Source organism: Ambystoma mexicanum, chromosome 3p (genome assembly GCF_040938575.1).
Source record: "Ambystoma mexicanum isolate Mex_15411 chromosome 3p, UKY_AmexF1_1, whole genome shotgun sequence".
NCBI classification, from domain to species: domain Eukaryota; kingdom Metazoa; phylum Chordata; class Amphibia; order Caudata; family Ambystomatidae; genus Ambystoma; species Ambystoma mexicanum.
This window is the reverse complement of record NC_090925.1, coordinates 165,484,761-165,507,619: the sequence shown is the minus strand read 5'-3', so window position 1 is coordinate 165,507,619 and position 22,859 is coordinate 165,484,761.

Below are 22,859 nucleotides of genomic sequence, written 5' to 3'. Positions count from 1 at the left end.
TGTGACTTTACCCACTTTGGTCACAAAGAATCTTGATAGTGGTGTCCTCATGGCAGACTTGTGTGATGAAGACGCCTTCCAGCGGCAGTGGCACGTCTGCCCAAAAAGTGTAGATCCACACTTGTTTTTTTTCCAGGGAGGTGCATTCATTAGACCGCGGTAATATTCGTATGCCATGATACTGACCGGTGCACCGGTGTCAACTAGTGCTGGAATTTGGGAGCCGCATATGTCAATTGTGCATTTTGGCTGTTGTCGTCCTTGTTAGGCAGAATCATGTGCAGTACCCTTTGGGAACGCCACCCACAATTAAGACTACAAGTGACAGTACAAATTCACCTTTGGTACAAGCCTGTACTACACAGTAAAGTGGTAGCGATAAAGTGAGCAGTATCAAAAGTTACACAAAGGACAGCAATCACTATGGTTCAAACAAACACTGACTCAAGGTTTCTGAGTAAAAGAATATACATTTATTTACACAACAGTTGTAAAACAATTCACTAAAGTAAAGCAGTAGAAATATCCAACTCTTAATACACCACACACCACCCAATAGATTCTGGACAAGTTAAGCTCAAAATGAAGTGTGGGCAAAATGGCACTCCAGCAATTTAAAAGGGAGGGAAAGACAAGGTTAGACAGAAATTGAGCAGCACCAACAAGTAGGTAAGCGGGCAATCTAGAAAAAGCTACGACGGTGAGGAAATCAAATGAAGAGGCCTGAGCCAAAGTCAATGGACCAGAGTCTTTGCAGAGGATCACACAGTTCAGAGTAGTTAGTGGTTAAGTCTTTGCCAAGAGTTCGGAACAAAGTTGGTCGGAAGAAAAGTTACTTTAAAGAATAGAGAAGGACAAGCCCTCGGATTGGCGAAAGATTTCAAACATTTGCACCGCGGTCGGACGGAACGAACACCCGGGTTTGAACAGTACCTTAAATGAAGAAGAAGGCTGTAGCTGAGGCAGAAGTTTCTGGCAGGCCCTGCAGGCTCATGGTTCCTGAAGCGACTGTCGGACTGACACGAAGTAGGAAGACTGGAGGGTCCTGCACTGCCCAGGGAAGAAACCAGCAGCAGAACAAAGCATCAAATAAAAGGTGCGCTCCTTAAAACCCAAACAGGGTCCGGTCCTTCTGGCTATCCGGTTCACTGTAGCTGTGCACAGCAAATTCGACCAGAGGAGGGAGGCCTGGCTTGCAGTTTGGTGAATTGGTTGGTTCCACCAGTTCAAGGGGAGAAGATTCCTTGCAGATCCTCCCTGTCGTCGAAGTTTGGAGATTCGGACCCGCAGCAGGGCTTCACCGGGAGGTTCAGTCGTGGTAGAGGTGCTCTCCTGTCAGCTTCTCTTCAGTTCTCTCGATCCAGTGGCGACTCTGCCTTCTCACTCCCAGAGACCTGCTTTTTGTGCAGTTTTCCCCCATTCACACAGCCTGGCTGTCACTCACACAGCAGGGTGGCAGTCCCGGCGGGACAGTCACCACAACCAATCGTACAGAGTGCGACATGGGTCTCCAAGGAGACCCTGTGCAGGGAGTCTCAAACCCCCGCCCCCCACATCCTGTCCCCCTCAGACATTCAGGCGCATAAGGAGGGCTTCTGTTCAGAAGCCCGCCAAAGGACAACGAACAAAGGAACCAAACCTGGTTTGGCGCGCAGAGTAAAACACGAGAAAGACCTTTACAAAAAGAAATGGCGAATAAACCCAGCCGGAACCAAATACAAGTAAATGGGTCCAGCGGATTTAAGTTCGAGGCTACTAACTTAGCCTAAAACAGTACCAAGGCTATTTAAATAGACCGCGGTAGGAAAAATAGGATAGATAACACTGCCACCAACCAAATCTTAAAGAAAGGGGAACAAAATGATGTTCCATGAGGAACAGACAAAAAAGGATAGCCATTAACCCTTTCCAGAACTCTATGTAAGATAGTTTGCACTGATCTGTGAATTTAAAAAGACTAATAAAGTCAATGGCAACTTTACATGTTCTGGAAGACAGTAGTCAGTCCCAGAAAATGGAGTTTAAAGTGGGAAGTCTGAAAAAGACAACCCTGTGTCACTGCACTAAAGGTGCTGTGTAACACACAGCAAAAAGATGATGCCTATGGAGTAGGTGAAGCTCCACAGTCTATGAACACAAAAATATTAAACACATACTGAAAAACACATGCAAGAGTGGGAAAAAGGCTCACACTCTTACCAGGTTACAAAAATTAAACTTAGAAATCCAGCAAAGCTGCTGAGGGACTCAGTAGGTAAGGGAAAATAGGCATTCTGGAGAATTCTGCCTAGCACTGCCCCCCCCCAGAGTAAGGGACAGGAGGATTTAATCCACTCCTGGATGAATCTCTTCACTCTAGTCGGTTACAAACATCCTAGATAGACCATCAGCATATTGGTGGTGACATCCTGACCTGTGCCCAATGGTGAAATGAAACCCTTGCAAGCAGATTGACCATCTTAGATGTTTTGGGTTCTCCCCTTTCATTTGCATTAACCATCTCAATGGTTGGTGGTCTGTCTGAATCACAAAAGTAGATCCATACAAGTATGGTCTAAACTTCTTCAGAGACCACACAATGGCAAAACACTCACGCTCTATGGTTGCCCACCTTGTTTCTGGTTCCTTCAGTTTCCTACTGATGAAGCAAATGGGGTGCTCCCTACCTTTCTTATCCAGTTGACTAAGGACTGCACCTGTATTAGATGCATCTGTCTGCACAATCAAGGGTTGGTGGTAATCAGGAGCTCTTAGGACTGGAGCTTGACAAAGGGCTTTCTTCAGGTTTTCCAAGGCTTGAGTACACTCCTCATTCCATCTAACCTTTTTAGGGAATTTTGGAGAGGAGATTACATTCAAAGGAGAAGCTATGGACCCATAGTTCTCAATGAAATTCCCGTAGTACCCAGTGAGACCTCGGAAGGCTCTCACTTGGGTTTGAGTAGTAGGGGTGGCCCAGTTTTGTACAGCTTTTACTTTGCTAGGCAATGGCCTTATTTCACCTCCTCCTACCTCATGACCAAGGTAGACCACTTTGCTATGACCAATTTGACATTTGCTTGCCTTTATGGTCAGATGGGCCTGCTCAAGAGCCTGCAAAACATATCCTAAGTGATCAACATGTTCTTTCCAAGTAGGGCTGAACACTACAATGTCATACAAGCATGCCATGAAGAAGTCCTCCATCCCATTCAGAACTTAATTGACCATCCTTTGGAATGTAGCAGGTGCATTCTTTAATCCAAAAGGCATGACCTTAAACTGGTAGAGGCCTGCTGGAGTTAAGAATGCAGTTTTCTCCTTGGCATGGTCTGTCAGGGCTATTTGCCAATATCCTGACGTCAGATCAAATGTACTGAGGTACTTGGCTGCACCAAGTTTATCCACCAGTTCATCTGTCCTTGGCAAAGGATGGGCATCAGTCTTAGTGACTGCATTTAGAGCTCTATAATCCACACAGAATCTCAACTCATTGGATCCTGCCTTTGGTACTAGAACAATTGGACTAGACCATGGACTTGTAGAGGGCTCTATAACCCCGAGATCAAGCATCTTGTTGACCTCTCTTTTGATGTGGGATCTCACATGTTCTGAAATTCTGCAAACAGTCACCAGTGAGAATATCATGTTGGCACCAAGGGACAAGCCTGGTGAAAGTGAATACAGGGAGGCAAACTGATTTAACAGAACCTTGCACTCCTCCTGTTGTTCAGATGTCAGATTAGAAGAGAGATTGACTCCTTCTATGTTCTCATCCAACGGTTGGCCTCTGAGGAGGTCAGGTACAGGTTCACTCGCCTCCTCCTCTTGAGCTGAAGCTAGAAGCAAAGCTCCCACTTCTGTCCTCGAGACATATGCCTTCAAACGGTTGGTGTGAAAGACTCTGGGAGCCCCCTTAGGTCTGCCTAAATCCACCAAATAGTTCACCTCTCCAAGTTTGCACACAACCTTGAAGGGTCCTATACTTTTGTCCAGCAAGGCCCTGTGCCTTGTTGGCACCATAACTAATACAGGCTGGTCTTGAGTAAACGCAACCATTCTGGCCTTCTGGTCATGCCAATGTTTGACCCGAGCCTGACCTGTTTTTAAGTTATCACTAGCTTCTGCCATCATGTGTGACATTCTCCTCCGGAGACCTATCACATAGTCAGTCACTCTGACTGGCTTGGGGGAAGGAGCACTCTCCAACCCCTCCTTAATCAGGGCCAACAGACTTCTGACTGGATGGCCATAGAGAAGTTCAAAGGGACTTTAACCATCTCCCTCCTGAGGGACTTCTCTATAAGCAAAGAGAAGGCATGGCAGTAGAAGGTCCCTCTTTCTTTTAAGGGGTTCCTCTAAAGAACCTATCATGCTCTTCATAGTACTATTAAACCTCTATACCACTCCATTTGTCTGTGGATGGTAGGCTGTAGAGAAATTGTAAGTGACACCACAGTTTTTCCACATGGCTTGCATGTAGTGGGACATAAAATTGGATCCCCTGTCAGATATCACTTCCTTAGGAAACCCTACTCCGGTAAAAATACCAAGTAGAACCTTAGCCACAGCCTGAGCCGTAACAGTCCTCATAGGTATTGCTTCGGGGTACCTAGTAGCATGGTCTACTACAACCAGGATAAACCTGTTCTCTGAAGATGTGGGAGGGTCAAGGGGAACAACAATGTCGATGCCCACCCTCTCAAAAGGAACTCCCACCACTGGGAGAGGCACCATGGGTGCCACATTCTTGGCTCCACTCTTGCCAGAGGTTTGGCAAGTGTGACAGCTCCTACAGAATTTGTCAACTTCTGAACCCATCTTAGGCCAGTAGAAGTATAGGGAGAGCCTTTCCTTGGTCTTTTTGAAACTCAAATGACCAGCCGAAGGTATCTCATGGGCCAACTGTAGGAACTAGAGTCTGTTTGCTAGGGGCACTACAAGTCTTTTGCAGTCCCCTGGGATAGACTTAATTGGTTCACTGTAGGAGAGGCCATCTTCCTAGTGCAACCTAAGCTTCCCAGGCTCTTGCCCATCGAGCTGAGAAGCTGCCTGTAGGCGAAGACCTTCGAGAGTAGGACATTCTTTGTCCTCTGCTGAAGTCTGCCCTGTTGGGTCCACCTTCTGCCAGTAAAGACTGCAGCTCAGGATGGTCAATAGGGCCCAGAATCCCAACTAAAACAATGTCTTCTTCCAGATCTGACTCTTCAGAAACTGGGTCAACCACACAGGGTTGGACCTCAGACTCTGCCTCAGCAGGTGGAGGAGTCACAGGTGTGACTTTGGACAATCTTGGGGATGTCCTTGTTGGTAGCACAGGGGAGCTATCTGTACTTTTCCTGGAGGTCTGTGTTTCCCTTTTGCCTCTTTCTTTCTAGAAATAGCAGTGAGCAACGCCTGTGGACTGGGAGTGATAGTTCCCTCTGCCAACTCCTCTGGAGAGCCTCTCAAGGACCTCTCCCTTGCAGGCCTAGTGAGCTCCTGTTTCCTTTTACTGGGAGGCCTGAGGGTACTAGACACAACTCCAAGAGTTGCCAGGCCATTACCCAACAGGACTCTTGCAGGCACTTCACTCTGCACACTAACAGGTATCTTGACAGTCATATCATTACACTGGATGAGAGCTTTTAACTGGGGAAGCATCTGCACAGGGCTTCCAGCTAACTTGGTTAGGCATTTGGGTGCCTTAGCAACATCCTCCACCTTGAAAAATGATTCATCAACCACAGTTATTCTGGCTCCAGTGTCTCTGATTGCAGGAGTCTCCTGGCCATTCACAAGAACACTGTCTTTATAATACTCTTTAGTATTATCTGGGATGGAATTATAGACATCTACATTCTATTGTTCCCACAAACCCAGGGACACTAAAGAAACACTAGCTGAGACTCTCGTGGGTTCATCAGCCAGTAGGTGAAAGTTTCCACTTGCCTTAGGTACTTCTTCCTCTGGGGAGAAGGCTAAGGAGACAGTGTGGACCACTGAATGTTTACCCTTACATCTGGGATCTCCTTTCACATGGCCAGTTGACCCACAAACATAACATTTCCCAAATGTTTTGATGAATGGGGGCTTGTTCTGACCTCCATCTAGTTTGGGTCCAGATGGTACACTAGCCTGATTCGGTTCCCCTTGTGGAATACCCTTATTGTTTTGTTTGGAGCCCTCTTTTGGATTGGAGGTATTAGAATTCTCCTTGTTATCTTTCTTTGGCTGCTTTCCCTCATCCTTCTTCTGAGTTGCCCCAGAATCCTTGTGAGTAGCCCTGTTGGCAACCCACAAGTCAGCAGCCTTAGCTAACTTCTTTGGATCTATCTCCTTAGAATCAGCCAAGTGCTGTCTGAGCTCAGGAGAGTAGGCATCATAAATTGACTCCAACATGACAAGATTTATCATACCTTCATAAGTGTTTACTATGTAAACCTTAACCCAACCATCTAAGTTTTTCAAACATTCACATATCCAGGTAGCCCAAGGGGTACCATCATGCTTTTTGGGGGTCCTAAACCTCTTAACGTACTGGGAAGGGGTCTTCCCAAATCTAGCAATTAGAGCTAGCTTCACACACTCATAATCCATCCTATCCACCTCCCCCAACTCCATCACAACATCAGATGCAACAGTGGGTAGCCCAGAGAAGAGCCAAGGAAGCAACTGATTCCCTGTTATGTCTTGAATCCCATGGTTATATTCAAACATTGCCAACCAATCCAAAATATTAAGCTTAGCCTCATACATACCAACAATATCTTTGGGCATACGGGGTCTCTCAAGACTGGAAGACCTAGAAGACTCTGGGAGAGAAGCATTTTCCAAAGACAACTTTTTCATTTCTAAGGCATGATTCAACTCCATTTCTCTGAGCTTAAGTTCTTGATGCTTTTGTTCAGTTTGAGCCTTTATACGTTTAAATTCCAATTCAAGCCTCATCTTTTCTAGAGCAATGAATTCAGGACTGAGTGTAGGACCTGTAGGGGTCCCAGTGGTCAAACGTTGAGGGTGCAAAGCAGGCAGAGTAGCAGTGAGGCCTACATTGGGAGACACATTTGCATCATCTAACTCATCAATTGATACATTATCATCCTTATCATTTTCCACATTTGCTGAGGGTTCAGGTATTTCAGACCCACCCTCCAGACTTTGTTTCTCTAACAACCTTTCAATCAATTCTGACTTTTTGCCTTTAACAGAGAGATTCCTATCTCTACTCTACACAGATGTTTCAGATAATCCCCAGTGTAACTAAGGAGAGTCTCCTGACTGTAGCTTTCCATATCAAACATGATTAATACTGCTCTTTAGTGATGCTTAGCCTTGTGGTTAGTTGATCCAAGGTAGTAATAGCACTCTAAGTGTAATCACTATACTTGATCCTCACCGCTGTACACCAGTGTTAGGCAGAATCATATGCAGTACCCTTTGGGAACACCACACACAATTAAGACTACAAGTGACAGTACAAATTCACCTTTGGTACAAGCCTGTACTACACAGTAAAGTGGTAGCGATGGCTGAGCAGCCAGACTTATCGCAAGAGTAAAGTGAGCAGTATCAATAGTTACACAAAAGACAGCAATTACTGTGCTTCAAACAAACACTGACTCAAGGTTTCTGAGTAAAAGAATATACATTTATTTACACATCATTTGTAAAACAATTCACTAAAGTAAAGCAGAAGAAAAAACACACTCTTAATATACTACACACCACCCAATAGATTCTGGACAAGTTAAGCTCAAAATGAAGTGTGAGCAAAATGGCACTTCAGCAATTTAAAAGGGAGGGAAAGACAAGGTTAAACAAAAATTGAGCATCACCAACAAGTAGGTAAGCAGGTCAATCTAGAACAGACTACTACGGTGAGGAAATCAAATCAAGAGGCCTGAGCCAAAGTCAATGGACCAGAGTCTTTGCAGAGGATCACACAGTTCAGAGTAGTTTGCGGTTAAGTCTTTACCAAGAGTTCGGAACAAAGTTGGTCGGAAGAAAAGTTACTTTAAAGAATAGAGAAGGACAAGCCCTCGGATTGGCGAAAGATTTCAAACACTTTCACCGCGGTCGGACGGAGCGAACAACCGGGTTTGAACAATACCTTAAATGAAGAAAAAGGCTGTAGCTGAGGCAGAAGTTCCTGGCAAGTCCTGCAGTCTTACAGTTCCTGAGCGACTGTCGGACTGACATGAAGTAGGAAGACTGGAGGGTCCTGCACTGCCCAGGGAAGAAACCGGCAGCAGAGCAAAGCAACGAATAAAAGGTGCGCTCCTTAAAACCCAAGCAGGGTCCGGTCCTTCTGGCTATCCGGTTCACTATAGCTGTGCACAGCAAATTCGACCAGAGGAGGGAGGCCTGGCTTGCAGTTTGGTGAACTGGTTGGTTCCACCAGCTCAAGGGGAGAAGATTCCTTGCAGATCTTTCCTGTCGTCGATGTTTGGAGATTCGGACCCGCAGCAGCTCTTCACCGGGAGGTTCACCATGGTAGAGGTCCTCTTCTGTCAGCTTCTCTTCGGTTCTCTCGATCCAGTGGCGACTCTGCCTTCTCAGTCCCAGAGACCTGCTTTTTATACAGTTTTCCCCCATTCACACAGCATGGCTGTCAATCACACAGCAGGGTGGCTGTCCCGGCGGGACAGTCAGCACAGCCAATCATACAGAGTGCGACATGGGTCTCCAAAGAGACCCTGTGCAGGGAGTCTCAAAACCCTCCCTCACATCCTGTCCCCCTCAGACATTCAGGTGCCTAAGGAGGTCTTCTGTGCAGAAGCCGCCAAAGGATGGCGAACAAAGGAACCAAACCTGGCTTGGCGCACACAGAGTAAAACACGAGAAAGACCTTTACAAAAAGAAATGGCGCATAAACCCAGCCGGAGCCGGATAAAAGTAAATGGAGTCCAGCGGATTTAAGTTCGAGGCTACTAACGTAGCCTAAAACAGTACCAAGGCTATTTAAATAGACCGCGGTAGGACAAATAGGGTAGATACCACTGCCACCAGCCAAATCTTAAAGAAAGGGGAACAAAATAATGTTCCATGAGAACCAGACAAAAAGGGATAACTATTAACCCTTTCCAGAACTCTACGTAAGATAGTTTGTACTGGGTCAGTGAATTTAAAAAGACTAATAAAGTCAATGGCAACTTTACATGCTCTGGGAGACAGTAGTCAGTCACAGAAAATGGAGTTTGAGGAGGGAAGTCTGAAAAAGACATCCCTGTGTCACTGCACTAAAGGTGCTGTGTAACACACAGTAAAAAGATGATGCCTATGGAGTAGGTGAAGCTCCACAGTCTATGAACACAAAAATGTTAAACGCACACAGCAAAACACATGTAAGAGTAGGGAAAAAAAGGCTCACACTCTTACCAGGTGAAAAAAATAAATCCTAGAAATCTAGCAAAGCCGCTGAGGGATTCAGTAGGTAAGGGAAATTAGCCATTCTGGAGAATTCTCCCTAACAGTCCTGAGGCTGTTATCACTGATAGGCTAGTTATAAAATATGCATCTTCCTCATCCGTTTCTTCTTTGATCGGTTGCTCTTCATTTGGGGGTTCTTGGTCTGCTGTCGCCACCTTCTGTGCCTGTCTTAGAGAGTATTGTTTCAATCCTGCCCATCCTCGCATGTGCATTGATGGTGCTGGTGCACAGCAGACTCTGGCAAAATGGTTTGCTACGCCACATCTTCTGCAGGTTTGGCCCTTCGTCAGGCAGTCAGCAGAGTGAGGCAGGTCATAGCCGCAATTGGGGCACCGAGTTATTTCCGCACCGTGTTGATCCTTCTTGCTCCACATGTGAAAACTTATATAATATTGTTCCGTCCTCATTGTATATGTTGGCCTATGCCCAGTCGCTTGGCGAGGAAATCCGTATTGCAAGGTCGCGACCTTAAGTGAATCAAGCCTCCATTTTAGGTTAAAGCCGCCATTTTAGTTTATCGTGCAAAGTCACCCTGTGGCCTAAAATGGCCGACCTGTGTTCTCTTGTTCTTACTTTAACCTCTTCAACCTCTGTAGGAGAGTTAATGTCCAACCTGCCTGCAGGCTACATGTTAGGGTCATGTAGAGCTTGTCCCTTGTTGACCTCGGGATCAGGGGATTACTTGAATCGGCGATGTTAACCTACAAGTATATAAGACAATAACGCTATTTAAACATGTCATGCGAAACATCTGTTTGACCTGCATTAAAGCAATGTGTAAAGAGTGTAAAGTTAAACCCAGAGAATAATAGTGTTTGTTAGTAAATGTATTAAACAGTAAACCGCATGCAAGAGATATGTAAATTAGGAACAAACCTGGCGAGACCCTAGCCCAGTACATGATTAACTTGTTGGAGGCTGGACATCGTTATGAAGAAACTGTATAAATACGCTGATGTCCAGCTAGCAATTCCTGTTCACTGCTCACATTGAACCCTGCTGGTGGTCTCTGTGATGTATTGACGGCCAAATAGCTATTTGTGTACTTTGTTTTGTAAACTGTACAGTATTGCAATAAAGATTCTGGGAATCTTTACAAGCCTGTGTCGGTGTATTTCTCTTTGCATGGTGTAAAACCTTAATATTGTATTTTCTGATTCCACAGATGGCGCCCGAATAGGGACCCTCAAGATCGACTTCGTCTCGTTGAAGGTTGGCTCGGCTATCGGACCGGGATCGGACGGTCCAACAGAAACGGCCCCTCTGGAAGAGAAGTGAATTCCTCAACAGAACTGCACGATCCGATCCCTGAACGGTGAGCTGTAGCCCGAGACGACGTCTTGACGAGGGTCCATATATCGAGGTGGGTAAATTTGCCGAAATCACCAGACACGTGGGTCCTTAGAATTGTCCTTAGTAACCCGATCGGGCCTCCCAGTCCTTTGGTCAGTTGAATCGTGACCCGATTCTTAATTTAACCCTGACAATTTGAATTTGGCGCATTGTACTCGCGAGCACAATTATTTGACCAGGTAACACCAGAACTTTGATATTTCTGGGAAATTGTCTGCCTGCTTCAGGGCATTATTCCGCAGCGACAGACAATCTTTGGAAGATAGCTGTCCCGCACCACAGGAGGGGTAGCCGGCATGTACTATGTACTGTAAGAAAGGCTTTGGTAGTATAGCATAGACAGACCAGACATAACTCTAATCTTCGGTGGCCAACCAATGGTAGCTTTGAAATCCCTCGTATAGAATATCTAGAGTCTGTATTGGTAAAGAAAAAGGCTAGACCTGCAGCATTTGACGCATTGCACAGTTGGAAAAAAGAAGCTTTGCAGCAACAAAAGAGTAGAGAGAAACATATGCGTCGACATATGACGAGTGTCGAAAAAGGCATGGTTATATGATCAAAATAAACAATTGGAGTCAGTTAGGAACACGGACAGAGCGTTTCAATTAGGCATTCAAAACTGTACCCTTCAAAAGATTTTCATACGTCAGATGAATTGATTAATAAACTTTTGCATGAACGAAGGCCCGATGCCTCTGCGCCACCCCTGTATGTCCCTCCTCCTGGTGCTTTGCCCCTTCCTGTTGTTATTCCTCCTCATATAGTTCCTCCGGTCCTCCCTGCTGTTCTTCCTGTTGTTCTTCCAGCTGTCGCTCCTTTGCCTGCCCCCTTGCTCCCACCTGTTGATATTCAGAATGTGCCTACTCTTCCTCTTCCAAGTGATTCTGCATCGCTTGTAGTAGACCAGGGCGCGGGATCAAGGGTTGTGACTCGTAATACTGTGTCCTCAGATAAAAACAATAAATTGATTGCTTGGGCTAAACATTGTATGGAGAAGGGTGAACAAGCTGATGTTTTTTCCACACTCGAAAATCTAAAAAGTATTCCTGAGAAAAATGTTTTTATTGAAGGGTTAGGGATTCATTTGAGTATAATGTGGAATAGATGAAATGATGTAGATCTCCCACAAGGGTTACGGGATTTGAACGCCTTAGCGTTGTCCAGAGATACTGCGGAGAAAGTATATGAGCATGTCAAGAGGATTTTTGTGTATAGAAAGGAGTTGGAAGAGTTACAGAATGAAGAAGCAGATGGTGATAGTTTAGGTAGTATGTACTTACAGAAACGGTTTTCTCCTCACTGTGAATTAAAAGGTGAGGAAGCGCAAATTTGTACAAAGGATGCGATAAGATGGATTTCGGATATGTCGATAACTCCAGATGAAGTTATGACGCATATGGTCAGTATACGTTAGAAATGCAAAAGAAAGTGATACAGGTTATGGTAGAATACCTGCAGAATGAGTGTGTAAAAAGAAAGATTTGTTGTTCCGCAGAATTGTTGAGTGTTTATAAGAGAGCCTTTTCGATTGATACTTCTTCGACTGCCCTTAGCGCTCGATTTGGCTCTGTTGCTTAGTAAGCGTTCGGAGCTACCTACTTCTCAGTTGCCTATGAGAGAGGTCCCTCTGACATTTGTCCCAAAAGTTGAGATTGCGGCCAATGCTGAACAAGGAATACTCGCGGTGGACATTCCTGCACATTACGTATCGCAGTTTGTTCACGTCCCGTTCTCAAGACAGGAAGTGAACACCATAAAGCAATCTATTCCTGATATAAGAAAGAATCCGACGGGGTTCTATAAAGAAATAGAGTCGGTCTTACAATCATCGGTATTCACCTTAAGTGATATTGATTTATTATTTCCCGTGCTCGTGCCAGTTGATTTGTGGAAACAGATTAGGCCTGTAGATGATGTACCTGGGTTAGGAGATACATGGGATAACATGGTTAGGCTCGACAGAGAAAGACCAGCTGGCGAGCGACCGCCTCAAGTGATATTAACTTTGCCTGATAGGATTATTGTAAAATTAAAAACTATAGTTCCTGAAAAAAGAATCATTTGGGACAAGCTTACGGCCTGTGTCCAAGGAAAGTCTGAGGGTGGTACCGATTTCTTCAATCGGTTTGAACAGGTATTTTCAGATTTCAGTGGACAAGACTTAGTCACAGAGTCAGGGAAAAGGCTGTTTGTCAACAAATTTGTACGTGGATTGCTGCCTGACATCCAGTTACAGATTATGTCTTCCAAAGCGCTTGGCAGGCGAAGTCTCAATCAGAAGTACTGCACATGGCTCATTACTATGAAAATCGTGTGAATAATGAAAAGGAAAAACTTGAGAAAAAAAAGGGTGACCTGAAAACAAAAGTCCTATTACAACAGATTGTTAGAAACCCTAGAGGGGGTAATCAATTTAGAGGTCAGTACGTTCCACAGAGAAGTACGCCCCTGGCTCCGGTAACCATTAACCAGTGTGCCTATTGTCGACAGGAAGGTCACTGGCGCGCACAATGTCCGACCTTGTAGCAAAGGTCATTTGGGAACATGGGTAGATGATCCAGAGGTCGCCCAGGTGCAGGGGGCCCTGGCAGAGGTCAGTTTGCACCAGAATCACAGCAACCTCCTTCACAGGATAAGCAAGTTTCGAATGTGGATAATAGAAACATTTTTGATCACCCTTCTGCCGCGTACCTCTCTGAAGAGCTTCCTTTTGACGACATTCTGTTTCGTTAAGATTGCCCGAAGCAGGATTTGGAACCAACGCATATTCCCGTTCATCAGAAAGGTCCCTACGTTGAGATGGCGGTGGGGAATAGGAAGCATCTTTTTTTAGTAGATACGGGAGCACAGAAATGTTCCATTGACCATTCACGGGTTCCAAATATTCCCCTGTCAGGGCAGTCCAACGTTTCCATAGGGTTTTCAGGCACACCTGTAGTTTGTCCGGTCTCTTTGCCGGTACCGATAACACTGGGTCCCTTCACGGAGCAGTGTCCATTTCTACTTACCACAAACTGTGGGGAGAATTTGCTGGGGTTGAATTTGTTGAAGAAATTGCATGCAGTAATACATTGTTCCCCGGACGGAGTTCGGTTAACAATTTCACCTCAGCAATCACTCGCCTCTCAGTTTTTGACTCGACCTTTAGCGCCAGAATTCAGTAATATTCCGGAATGCTTATGGGCAATTGATGATAATGATGTGGGCATTCTTCAAATTAAACCTGTTAAAATTATTCTGAAACATGGAGTAAAATTGCCTCGCACAGTATAAGATCTCAGTTGAAGGTGAACAGGCTTTGAAATATATAGTCTCTGATTTTGTACATCGTGGAGTAATTGAGGAAATTACCGGTAGTTTGTGTAACAGCCCGATTTTGCCAGTATACAAAAAAGGTGATAATGCGATTCCTGTTCGGTTTATAATTGATTTACGTGCTATTAACAAAATTGTGGCTCCTCAATTTCCCATTGTACCTGATGTTACAATGATACTAACTATGATTCTGGCTTCTGCCACTCACTTTAGCGTTGTTGACCTCAAAAACACTTTTTTCAGTATTCCCATACACAAGGATAGTAGGTATTTGTTCGTGTTTACCCTAGGTGGACGCTCGTTCACATTCACTCGTGCACCACAAGGGCACACTGAGAGTCCAAGTATTTATAATAGGGCATTAAAAGAGCAGCTTGATACCCTTGAGGTGCCTACTACTTGCACTTTACTACAGTATGTAGATGATCTCCTCTTGGCTGCTGGTTCTGAGAGTGCCTGTAAAGAAGGCACCATGTTGTTGCTTTGTCATCTAGCAAAATGTGGCCACAAAGCTTCACTCAAAAAATTCCAAAATTGTTGTCAGGAGGTCGCCTATTTAGGCTATCTCCTGTCAAAGGAGGGAAGACGGTTGACACCTGAACGAATACAATTTATTTCTGGCATGTCTGTCCCAAATACGCAGAAGGAAGTTAGAGCCCTGATAGGTAAGGCTTCTTACTGTAGATTGTGGATCCATAACTTTTCGTTAAGGATTAAACCAATGCTGGCTTTGACAAAAAAAGGGCATTTCTTTGCCGTTGCCATGGACTTTGGAACACCAGACAGCATTTGACTTGCTCAAAACCGCGCTGTGTTTGGCGCCGGTTTTAGGAACTCCAAATTATGAAAAGGCCTTCATGTTGTATTTGCATGAACGTGATGGATGTGCTTTGGCTGTGTTAACGCAGGAACATGGAGGGAAGAATAGGCCGTGCGGCTATTTCTCATCCGCCCTTAATCCTGTTGCATGCGCTTTGCCGAGATCTTTGAGAGCTGTCGCTGCTGCTCCTGGGTCTGTAAAACGGAGCGAGGGAATGGTCCTGGGTCATGTGTTAACCCTAATGGTACCTCACTCTGTAGATATTTTATTGAATAGAACTCAAACTCAACACCTCACTTCCGCACGATTGACAAGATACGAATTGATCTTGTTTGCTCCCCACCTTCAAATTCAGAGATGTTGTGTATTAAATCCGGCTGAACTTTTACCTGTCCCACAAGATACTGTTGATGGTGACGAGACGTCACACGATTGCCTTTATACGACAGAACAAGTGACTAAAGGTAGAATCGATTTGAAAGACACGCCTTTGAATAGCCCACAAGGAGAGCTATTTTGTGATGGCTCTTGCTTTAAACTTCCGAATGGTACATCCACGGCTGCTTATGCCGTCACTACTTTAAGTACGATATTAAAAACCAAAAGAATTATGCATAATTCCACGCAGGCCGCAGAAATTATAGCATTAACTCGGGCTTGTGAACTTTCTGAATGGCTTACAGTAAATATATATACCAACAGTCAGTATGCCCTTGGGGTAGTTCACAACTTCGGTAGACTTTGGAAAGAACGAGGATTCTTGACCTCACATGGCACGAAAATACAGCATGGCACTTTAATAGTGCAATTACTTTCAGCTCTCACACTCCCTGTTCAGTTAGCTATTATAAAATGTACAGCACATCAAAATCGTTCCGGGAGGATAGCTCAGCGGCAACGTGCGCTTCTTGGAAGCAAGACGACACGAAGCCACACAGGTTCGATCCCTGGGTCCGCGCTTAGAAACCTCTGGGTGTTTAAGCACGTTATAAATACATAACTAAGACAAAAAAAAAACAATTACGCAACTAAGAAAACAAACAATTCCTGTAACAGCGCCTCGATGCCCACGGGCTGTATGAGCGCTTTAAAAAATGTAAAAGAAAAAAAAAGAAAAAAAATCAAAAGGTTACAGATGATATAGTAAAAGGGAATGCTTTCGCTGATCAGATAGCTAAGCAAACTGCCACTGATTTTAGTTCAGAAATGTATGCTGTAAGAGAAACTGTAAATGTTTGCACTTTTGGTGAAAGTATCGATTCTGTAAAAGACATTCAAGCAAACGCTACTATGGAAGAGAACAAAAAATGGGTCGAGGGTGCAGGAAGATTGGATGATGATGGGTGTTGGGTGGACAATGTTGAAGGAAAATGGTTACTCCCTGACGCCTATATTACAATGATGGTCATTATGGCTCATGGTCCGACCCATGTCTGCACGTGTAAATTGACTAAAATGTTACACAGTGTATGGGCCAATGATAACATTTTCAAAATTGCGGAGCTCTTTGTCTAAGGGTGCATGGTCTGCTTGCAGCACAATGTAGGAAAAGGTACCTCGACTCCTAGAGGAAGTTTCGCTCCACCTTCTGTTCTGTTTGAGGTTATCCACTTTGATTTTATTGAAATGGAATGTTGCAACAATCTTAAATATGTGTTGGTTGTCATTTGTGCATTTGGTAAGTGGGTTGAGGCCTTCCCTGTTAGAGATGCAACGGCCATAACCATGGCAAAAACTCTGTTGAAAGAGTTTTTTCCTAGGTTCGGGCTGCCGAGAGTCATCTGGTCGGATAATGGGCCACACTTTATCGCTGCTGTAATCCTACAAATATATGAAGGATTACAGATTGATAAACGGTTCCATTCGGCCAGACATGCCCAAAGTGCCGGATTAGTGGAAAGGCATAACAGCATTATAAAGAACAAGCTCGCTAAGACGTGTGCTGGCACCAAGTTAAAATGGCCGGACGCATTACCGATCGTGTTGCTGTCGATGAGAACAACCCCTCAAACTAAGACTGGGCTCTCTCCCTTTGAGGTGGTAATGGGGAGGCCTGATAATATTTGGGGTATGCCAAAAAGTCGCTTGTTGCGGGATATAGAGAATGTGCTTCTTTCAGATTACTGTAACCAGTTGACTAAAAATCTATTTTCAATTTATCACCAGGTGCGAGAGGCATTACCAGTATGGTACGAGGGTCCTGGTCACAGTCTACGACCGGGGGACTGGATCCTCACGAAAGTTTTCGAGAGGTTGTCTTGCCTTGCACCTCAGTGGAGGGGTCCCTACCAGGTCCTGCTAGTCACCCAGACTGCTGTGCGGGTAGCAGGGCATAAGAACTGGATCCACGCGACACACACCAAACGGATCCCGCAGCCCGTGCCATACGATACAGAAGACACAGAATCCCTTTCCAATGCTGTAACCAACGTGCCTGAAACAGCAACAACCGACAAGAGAGTATCGGAGACCGTTCCAGAATTCGTAAGGCCAGACAAAATGGCCATCTTGTCTCCGCACTCTCCAACAGTGGTACTTCCGGATCAATCATTTTCTGACCCCATTTCCGTTCACTCGCCACCTCCAGTGGGAAGTGACGACATACTGCTATCCGATCCTTCGGCACTGGAAATTGTGAAATATAATTTACGTCCAAGGAAATAGACATACGGCACGGTTTTTGACTGTGTGATTGAGGAAATCATTTGAGGGCCTGCCTTTTGGCCCGGCTGTATGAAAGGATTCTGTTGGCTAAGGGTTGTGGCAAAGACATTAAGAAGACGCGCGACTGGAGTCGCCAGCAAACGAACAATTGGTGTTTTTTCGATTGAAGACTACAATGCCTGCACCCGCTATAGCTCGTACCAAACTTTTAGATAAATATGTGACTAGCAGAGACAATGATCAAGCATGTAATGGGACCCCGAAAGTGTATTGTTCTCTTTATGTAATAATAACTGGGTTTTTAGTAACTATTGGTTTTGGGTTATGGTATCTGGAGGAAGCATATCCGCTAAAGTACTTTTTACCTGTTGAAAATGTATCTGTTTTTCCCACTCCTGCCGTGCAATTGCATACCTTGTGATGAATGCCACTCATGCAATTTTGAATAGGACCAACTGCTGGATCTGCTCACATCTACCGCAACATGGGGATAAGGGGCTAGGTTGGTACATTCATCCTTTACCGTTGACAACTGCTTGTTATGCTTCTCTTAGAGCACTATTCTTTGGCCGATGGAATGACAGCATCTCAGGGAACTTTGATGGTACAAATTTGAATAGTTTTGAAAAACGTGTTTTGATGCCCCTGGGATGCTCGCTTTTTGCAAATAGGAGTAAGCCAAACGTTGCTTCTGTTAGGCCCTCTGATAGATTGTCTCATCCTTTTCAGTCTTTGATCTCTTTCAAAATGGCTCCTATAGGCAATAACAATGCCACGCCTCCATCTTATTCTGTTAACCATAGCCCCGATTCAGTATCCTTCTGCATACAGAGGAATGGAACACGGTCAATGGGTAATTTTAGAAAAAGCGCCAACGTTGCGAATTTGACTAGTGAGAACAGACCTCTGTACGTAGGTGAACCTGTCTATTTCGTTTGCGGTAATGTGGCATTTCCATGGTTGCCCAGGGATTGGCAAGGAACCTGCTATTTAGGGATTCTATTACCTGGGGAATTTATTGCCAGTACTGCAGAAATTTCGAAGACTCGCCCACGACGAGGTGTGAAGGGGGATACTCCGGCACAAACTCTAGGAGACATCATGAAATCCTTTGTGCCATTTTTTGGGCAAATTACGAATTCAGAAGATATCAGGGGACTAGCGAGAGTATTGGAGAGAACCATCAACCGGACCACTGACATACTCTATAATATGATGTCAGAACAGAAAGCGATAAGATTAGTAGCTCTTCAGAACCGGATGGCATTAGATGTCATTCTGGCACAGCGTGGAGGAGTATGTAAATTAGTGTGGTCCGCTTGCTGCGTTTACGTACCAGACGCCTCTCCAACAATCTTTAGGGCGATCCAAAATCTACATGTTCTTAGTTCAGAAGTACATGTTCTTGAGGGAAATTGGGAACTTAGTGCATGGTTTTGGGACCTCCTACGGTCGTGGGGATGGAAGTTGTTTTCGGCCCTGCTGATTATCTTGGGTAGTTTTCTGTTACTTTCTTGTTGTATACAGTGTCTCCCTGGTATATGTTCAGTATTAGGGGGGTGTTGCGCGCAAGCAACAAGTGTATTAGGGCATAAAATATATGCCCCAGATAAGGTTTCCAAGGAGTATGTGTTGAAATAAACTCTAGTGTCTGATCTAATGGCAATAGATATGTGTAACGCTCATCTGATTCCCACGGAGGCGCAGGTCTGGCTTCGAGTGCTGATGCTTCTTCAATGGTGAAGCGCAGGACTCTGAAGATGGACAGGAAGGGCCTCTCTACTCTGGCTTCTCCGGCTCGCAGGAATATTCCCCTGTGCGTGAAAAGGGAGTATTACCTACTGACTGAATTATGCTCAAGCCTCCCACTCTCTTCCAACCCTCCACGATACCCTTCCACGATTCCCTGTGAAGTCTCACCTTATGGTCAGGAAGGATGAGCTCTCCATCCTGCTTCTGATGCAGGGGCGCTTTGAAACCCAGTTACTTCACTGGATTGAGGATTGATGGGAGTTCAGGTAAGCTTGACTATTCAGGTAAGGCTCTGTAAATGTTCTGTTGCAAGTTCAAAAGTCCAAGCTTAATAATAATGTTCATTGTCTTTTTCCCCTTAGGGGCCGGGGTTCGGAATGCCGGAGATATGGCGCCGACCTGAAGTGAAATGTGCAGTTCCAGTAAATGACAGGTAAGTTCTGGATGAGCGCTCGGGTAATGTCTTTGCATTCGCTCATTCAATGTCTTTGTCTTTTTTCCCCATAGGGGCCGGGGTCCGGAAAATGCCTGGAAGTGGCAAGACCCGAAATGAAATGGGAATGACCCAACAGGTTAGACTTAGAAGGAAACTGAGCTTTTCCTATTCCCTTCCTTCTCTCACCTTGTTCTTGTCTTTTTCTCTCTAGGCTCTGGGAAGTGGCTGTGGATCCGGATGATCGCTGCTGAAGATGGTGGCGTCCAGGATAGGTGAGTGAAATGCAGCGCTGCAGCGATCGTAGCGAAATGCTTTTAAAATGATGTCTTCCTTTTCAGGATCGTCGGTGTGATGTCTCTGTGGTGCTGATTTAGCAGGTAAGGTCTTTTGTCTCCCTTTGCAGGTGACCCAGGATACTGACAGGCGTGGCTGAGGTCCAGATGCAGGAGCTGACACGGAGAGCGTCCAGCTGCGAGGAGCAGAACAACGCAAAGCGTGAGTTGCTGATCGGGTGTGGTTTAAATAGCTTTGGAAGAAGTTCCAAGTGTGTATCCTTCCTCCGATCAGGTATGTATCCTTCCCCGACCACACCCGGGTGGAAAGTAGTCCCACAGGTAAAGTAGTTCCATTCAGGCCTCAAGAGGGCCTGGATGTGGCAGCATGGTCTGCATCAGGTAAGTGCACATCAAAACACTTGAACACATGTCTAGCTTTATGAGCCTGGCGCCTAAGGCGCCAGGACAGAGGTCCAACATGAGCCTGGCACCTATGGCGCCAGGACTGCGTCCAAAGGGCCCCAGCTTGGGCCCGCTGGCAATCCCCTGGGGGAAATGATGCCTGCCTCTGGGGTTGCTGCGTCGGACCTGGCTCCTTGGAGGTAGGCATCATGACAATATGTCTGACAATGATTCGGGGTGTATAGACATTGAAATGTGGAGTTAGTCGCAAAGTGATTGAAGGTAGTTTAGCGCTTGGCATAGGCCAAAAGGAGGGTTTGCTAAAACTGATATAATATTGTTCCGTCCTCATTGTATATGTTGGCCTATGCCCAGTCGCTTTGCAAGGAAATCCGTATTGCAAGGTCGCGACCTTAAGTGAATCAAGCCTCCATTTTAGGTTAAGGCCGCCATTTTAGTTTATCGTGAAAAGTCACCCTGTGGCCTAAAATGGCCGACCTGTGTTCTCTTGTTCTTACTTTAACCTCTTCAACCTCTGTAGGAGAGTTCATGTCCAACCTGCCTGCAGGCTACATGTTAGGGTCATGTAGAGCTTGTCCTTTGTTGACCTCGGGATCAGGGGATTACTTGAATCAGCGATGTTAACCTACAAGTATATAAGACAATAACGCTATTTAAACATGCCATGCGAAACATCTGTTTGACCTGCATTAAAGCAATGTGTAAAGAGTGTAAAGTTAAACCCAGAGAATAATAGTGTTTGTTAGTAAATGTATTAAACAGTAAACCGCATGCAAGAGATATGTAAATTAGGAACAAACCTGGCGAGACCCTAGCCCAGTACATGATTAACTTGTTGGAGGCTGGACATCGTTATGAAGAAACTGTATAAATGCGCTGATGTCCAGCTAGCAATTCCTGTTCACTGCTCACATTGAACCCTGCTGGTGGTCTCTGTGATGTTTTGACGGCCAAATAGCTATTTGTGTACTTTGTTTTGTAAACTGTACAGTATTGCAATAAAGATTCTGGGAATCTTTACAAGCCCGTGTCGGTATATTTCTCTTTGCATGGTGTAAAACCTTAATATTGTATTTTCTGATTCCACAGATGGCGCCCGAATAGGGACCCTCAAGATCGACTTCGTCTCGTTGAAGGTTGGCTCGGCTATCAGACCGGAATCGGACGGTGCCAACAGAAATGGCCCCTCTGGACGAGAAGTGAATTCCTCAACAGAACTGCACGATCCGATCCCTGAACGGTGAGCTGTAGCCCGAGACGACGTCTTGACGAGGGTCCATATATCGAGGTGGGTAAATTTGACGAAATCACCAGACACGTGGGTCCTTAGAATTGTCCTTAGTAGCCCGATCGGGCCTCCCAGTCCTTTGGTCAGGTGAATCGTGACCCGATTCTTAATTTAACCCTGACAATTTGAATTTGGCGCATTGTACTCGCGAGCACAATTATTTGACCAGGTAACACCAGAACTTTGATATGCCTGGGAAATTGTCTGCCTGCTTCAGGGCATTATTCCGCAGCGACAGACAATCTTTGGAAGATAGCTGTCCCGCACCACAGGAGGGGTCCCCGGCATGTACTATGTACTGTAAGAAAGGCTTTGGTAGTATAGCATAGACAGACCAGACATAACTCTAATCTTCGGTGGCCAACCAATGGTAGCTTTGAAATCCCTCGTATAGAATATCTAGAGTCGGTATTGGTAAAGAAAAAGGCTAGACCTGCAGCATTTGATGCATTGCACAGTTGGAAAACAGAAGCTTTGCAGCAACAAAAGGGTAGAGAGAAACATATGCGTCGACATATGACGAGTGTCGAAAATGCATGGTTATATGATCAAAATAAACAATTGAAGTCAGTTAGGAACACGGACAGAGCGTTTCAATTAGGCATTCAAAAATGTACCCTTCAAAAGATTTTCATACGTCAGATGAATTGACTATTAAACTTTTGCATGAACGAAGGCCCGATGCCTCTGCGCCACCCCTGTACGTCCCTCCTCCTGGTGCTTTGCCCCTTCCTGTTGTTATTCCTCCTCATATAGTTCCTCCGGTCCTCCCTGCTGTTCTTCCTGTTGTTCTTCCAGCTGTCGCTCCTTTGCCTGCCCCCTTGCTCCCACCTGTTGATATTCAGAATGTGCCTACTCTTCCTCTTCCAAGTGATTCCGCATCGCTTGTAGTAGACCAGGGCGCGGGATCAAGGGTTGTGACTCGTAATACTGTGTCCTCAGATAAAAAGAATAAATTGATTGCTTGGGCTAAACATTGTATGGAGAAGGGTGAAGAAGCTGATGTTTTTTCAACACTCGAAAATCTAAAAAGTATTCCTGAGAAAAATGTTTTTATTGAAGGGTTAGGGATTCATTTGAGTATAATGTGGAATAGATTAAATGATGTAGATCTCCCACAAGGGTTACGGGATTTGAACG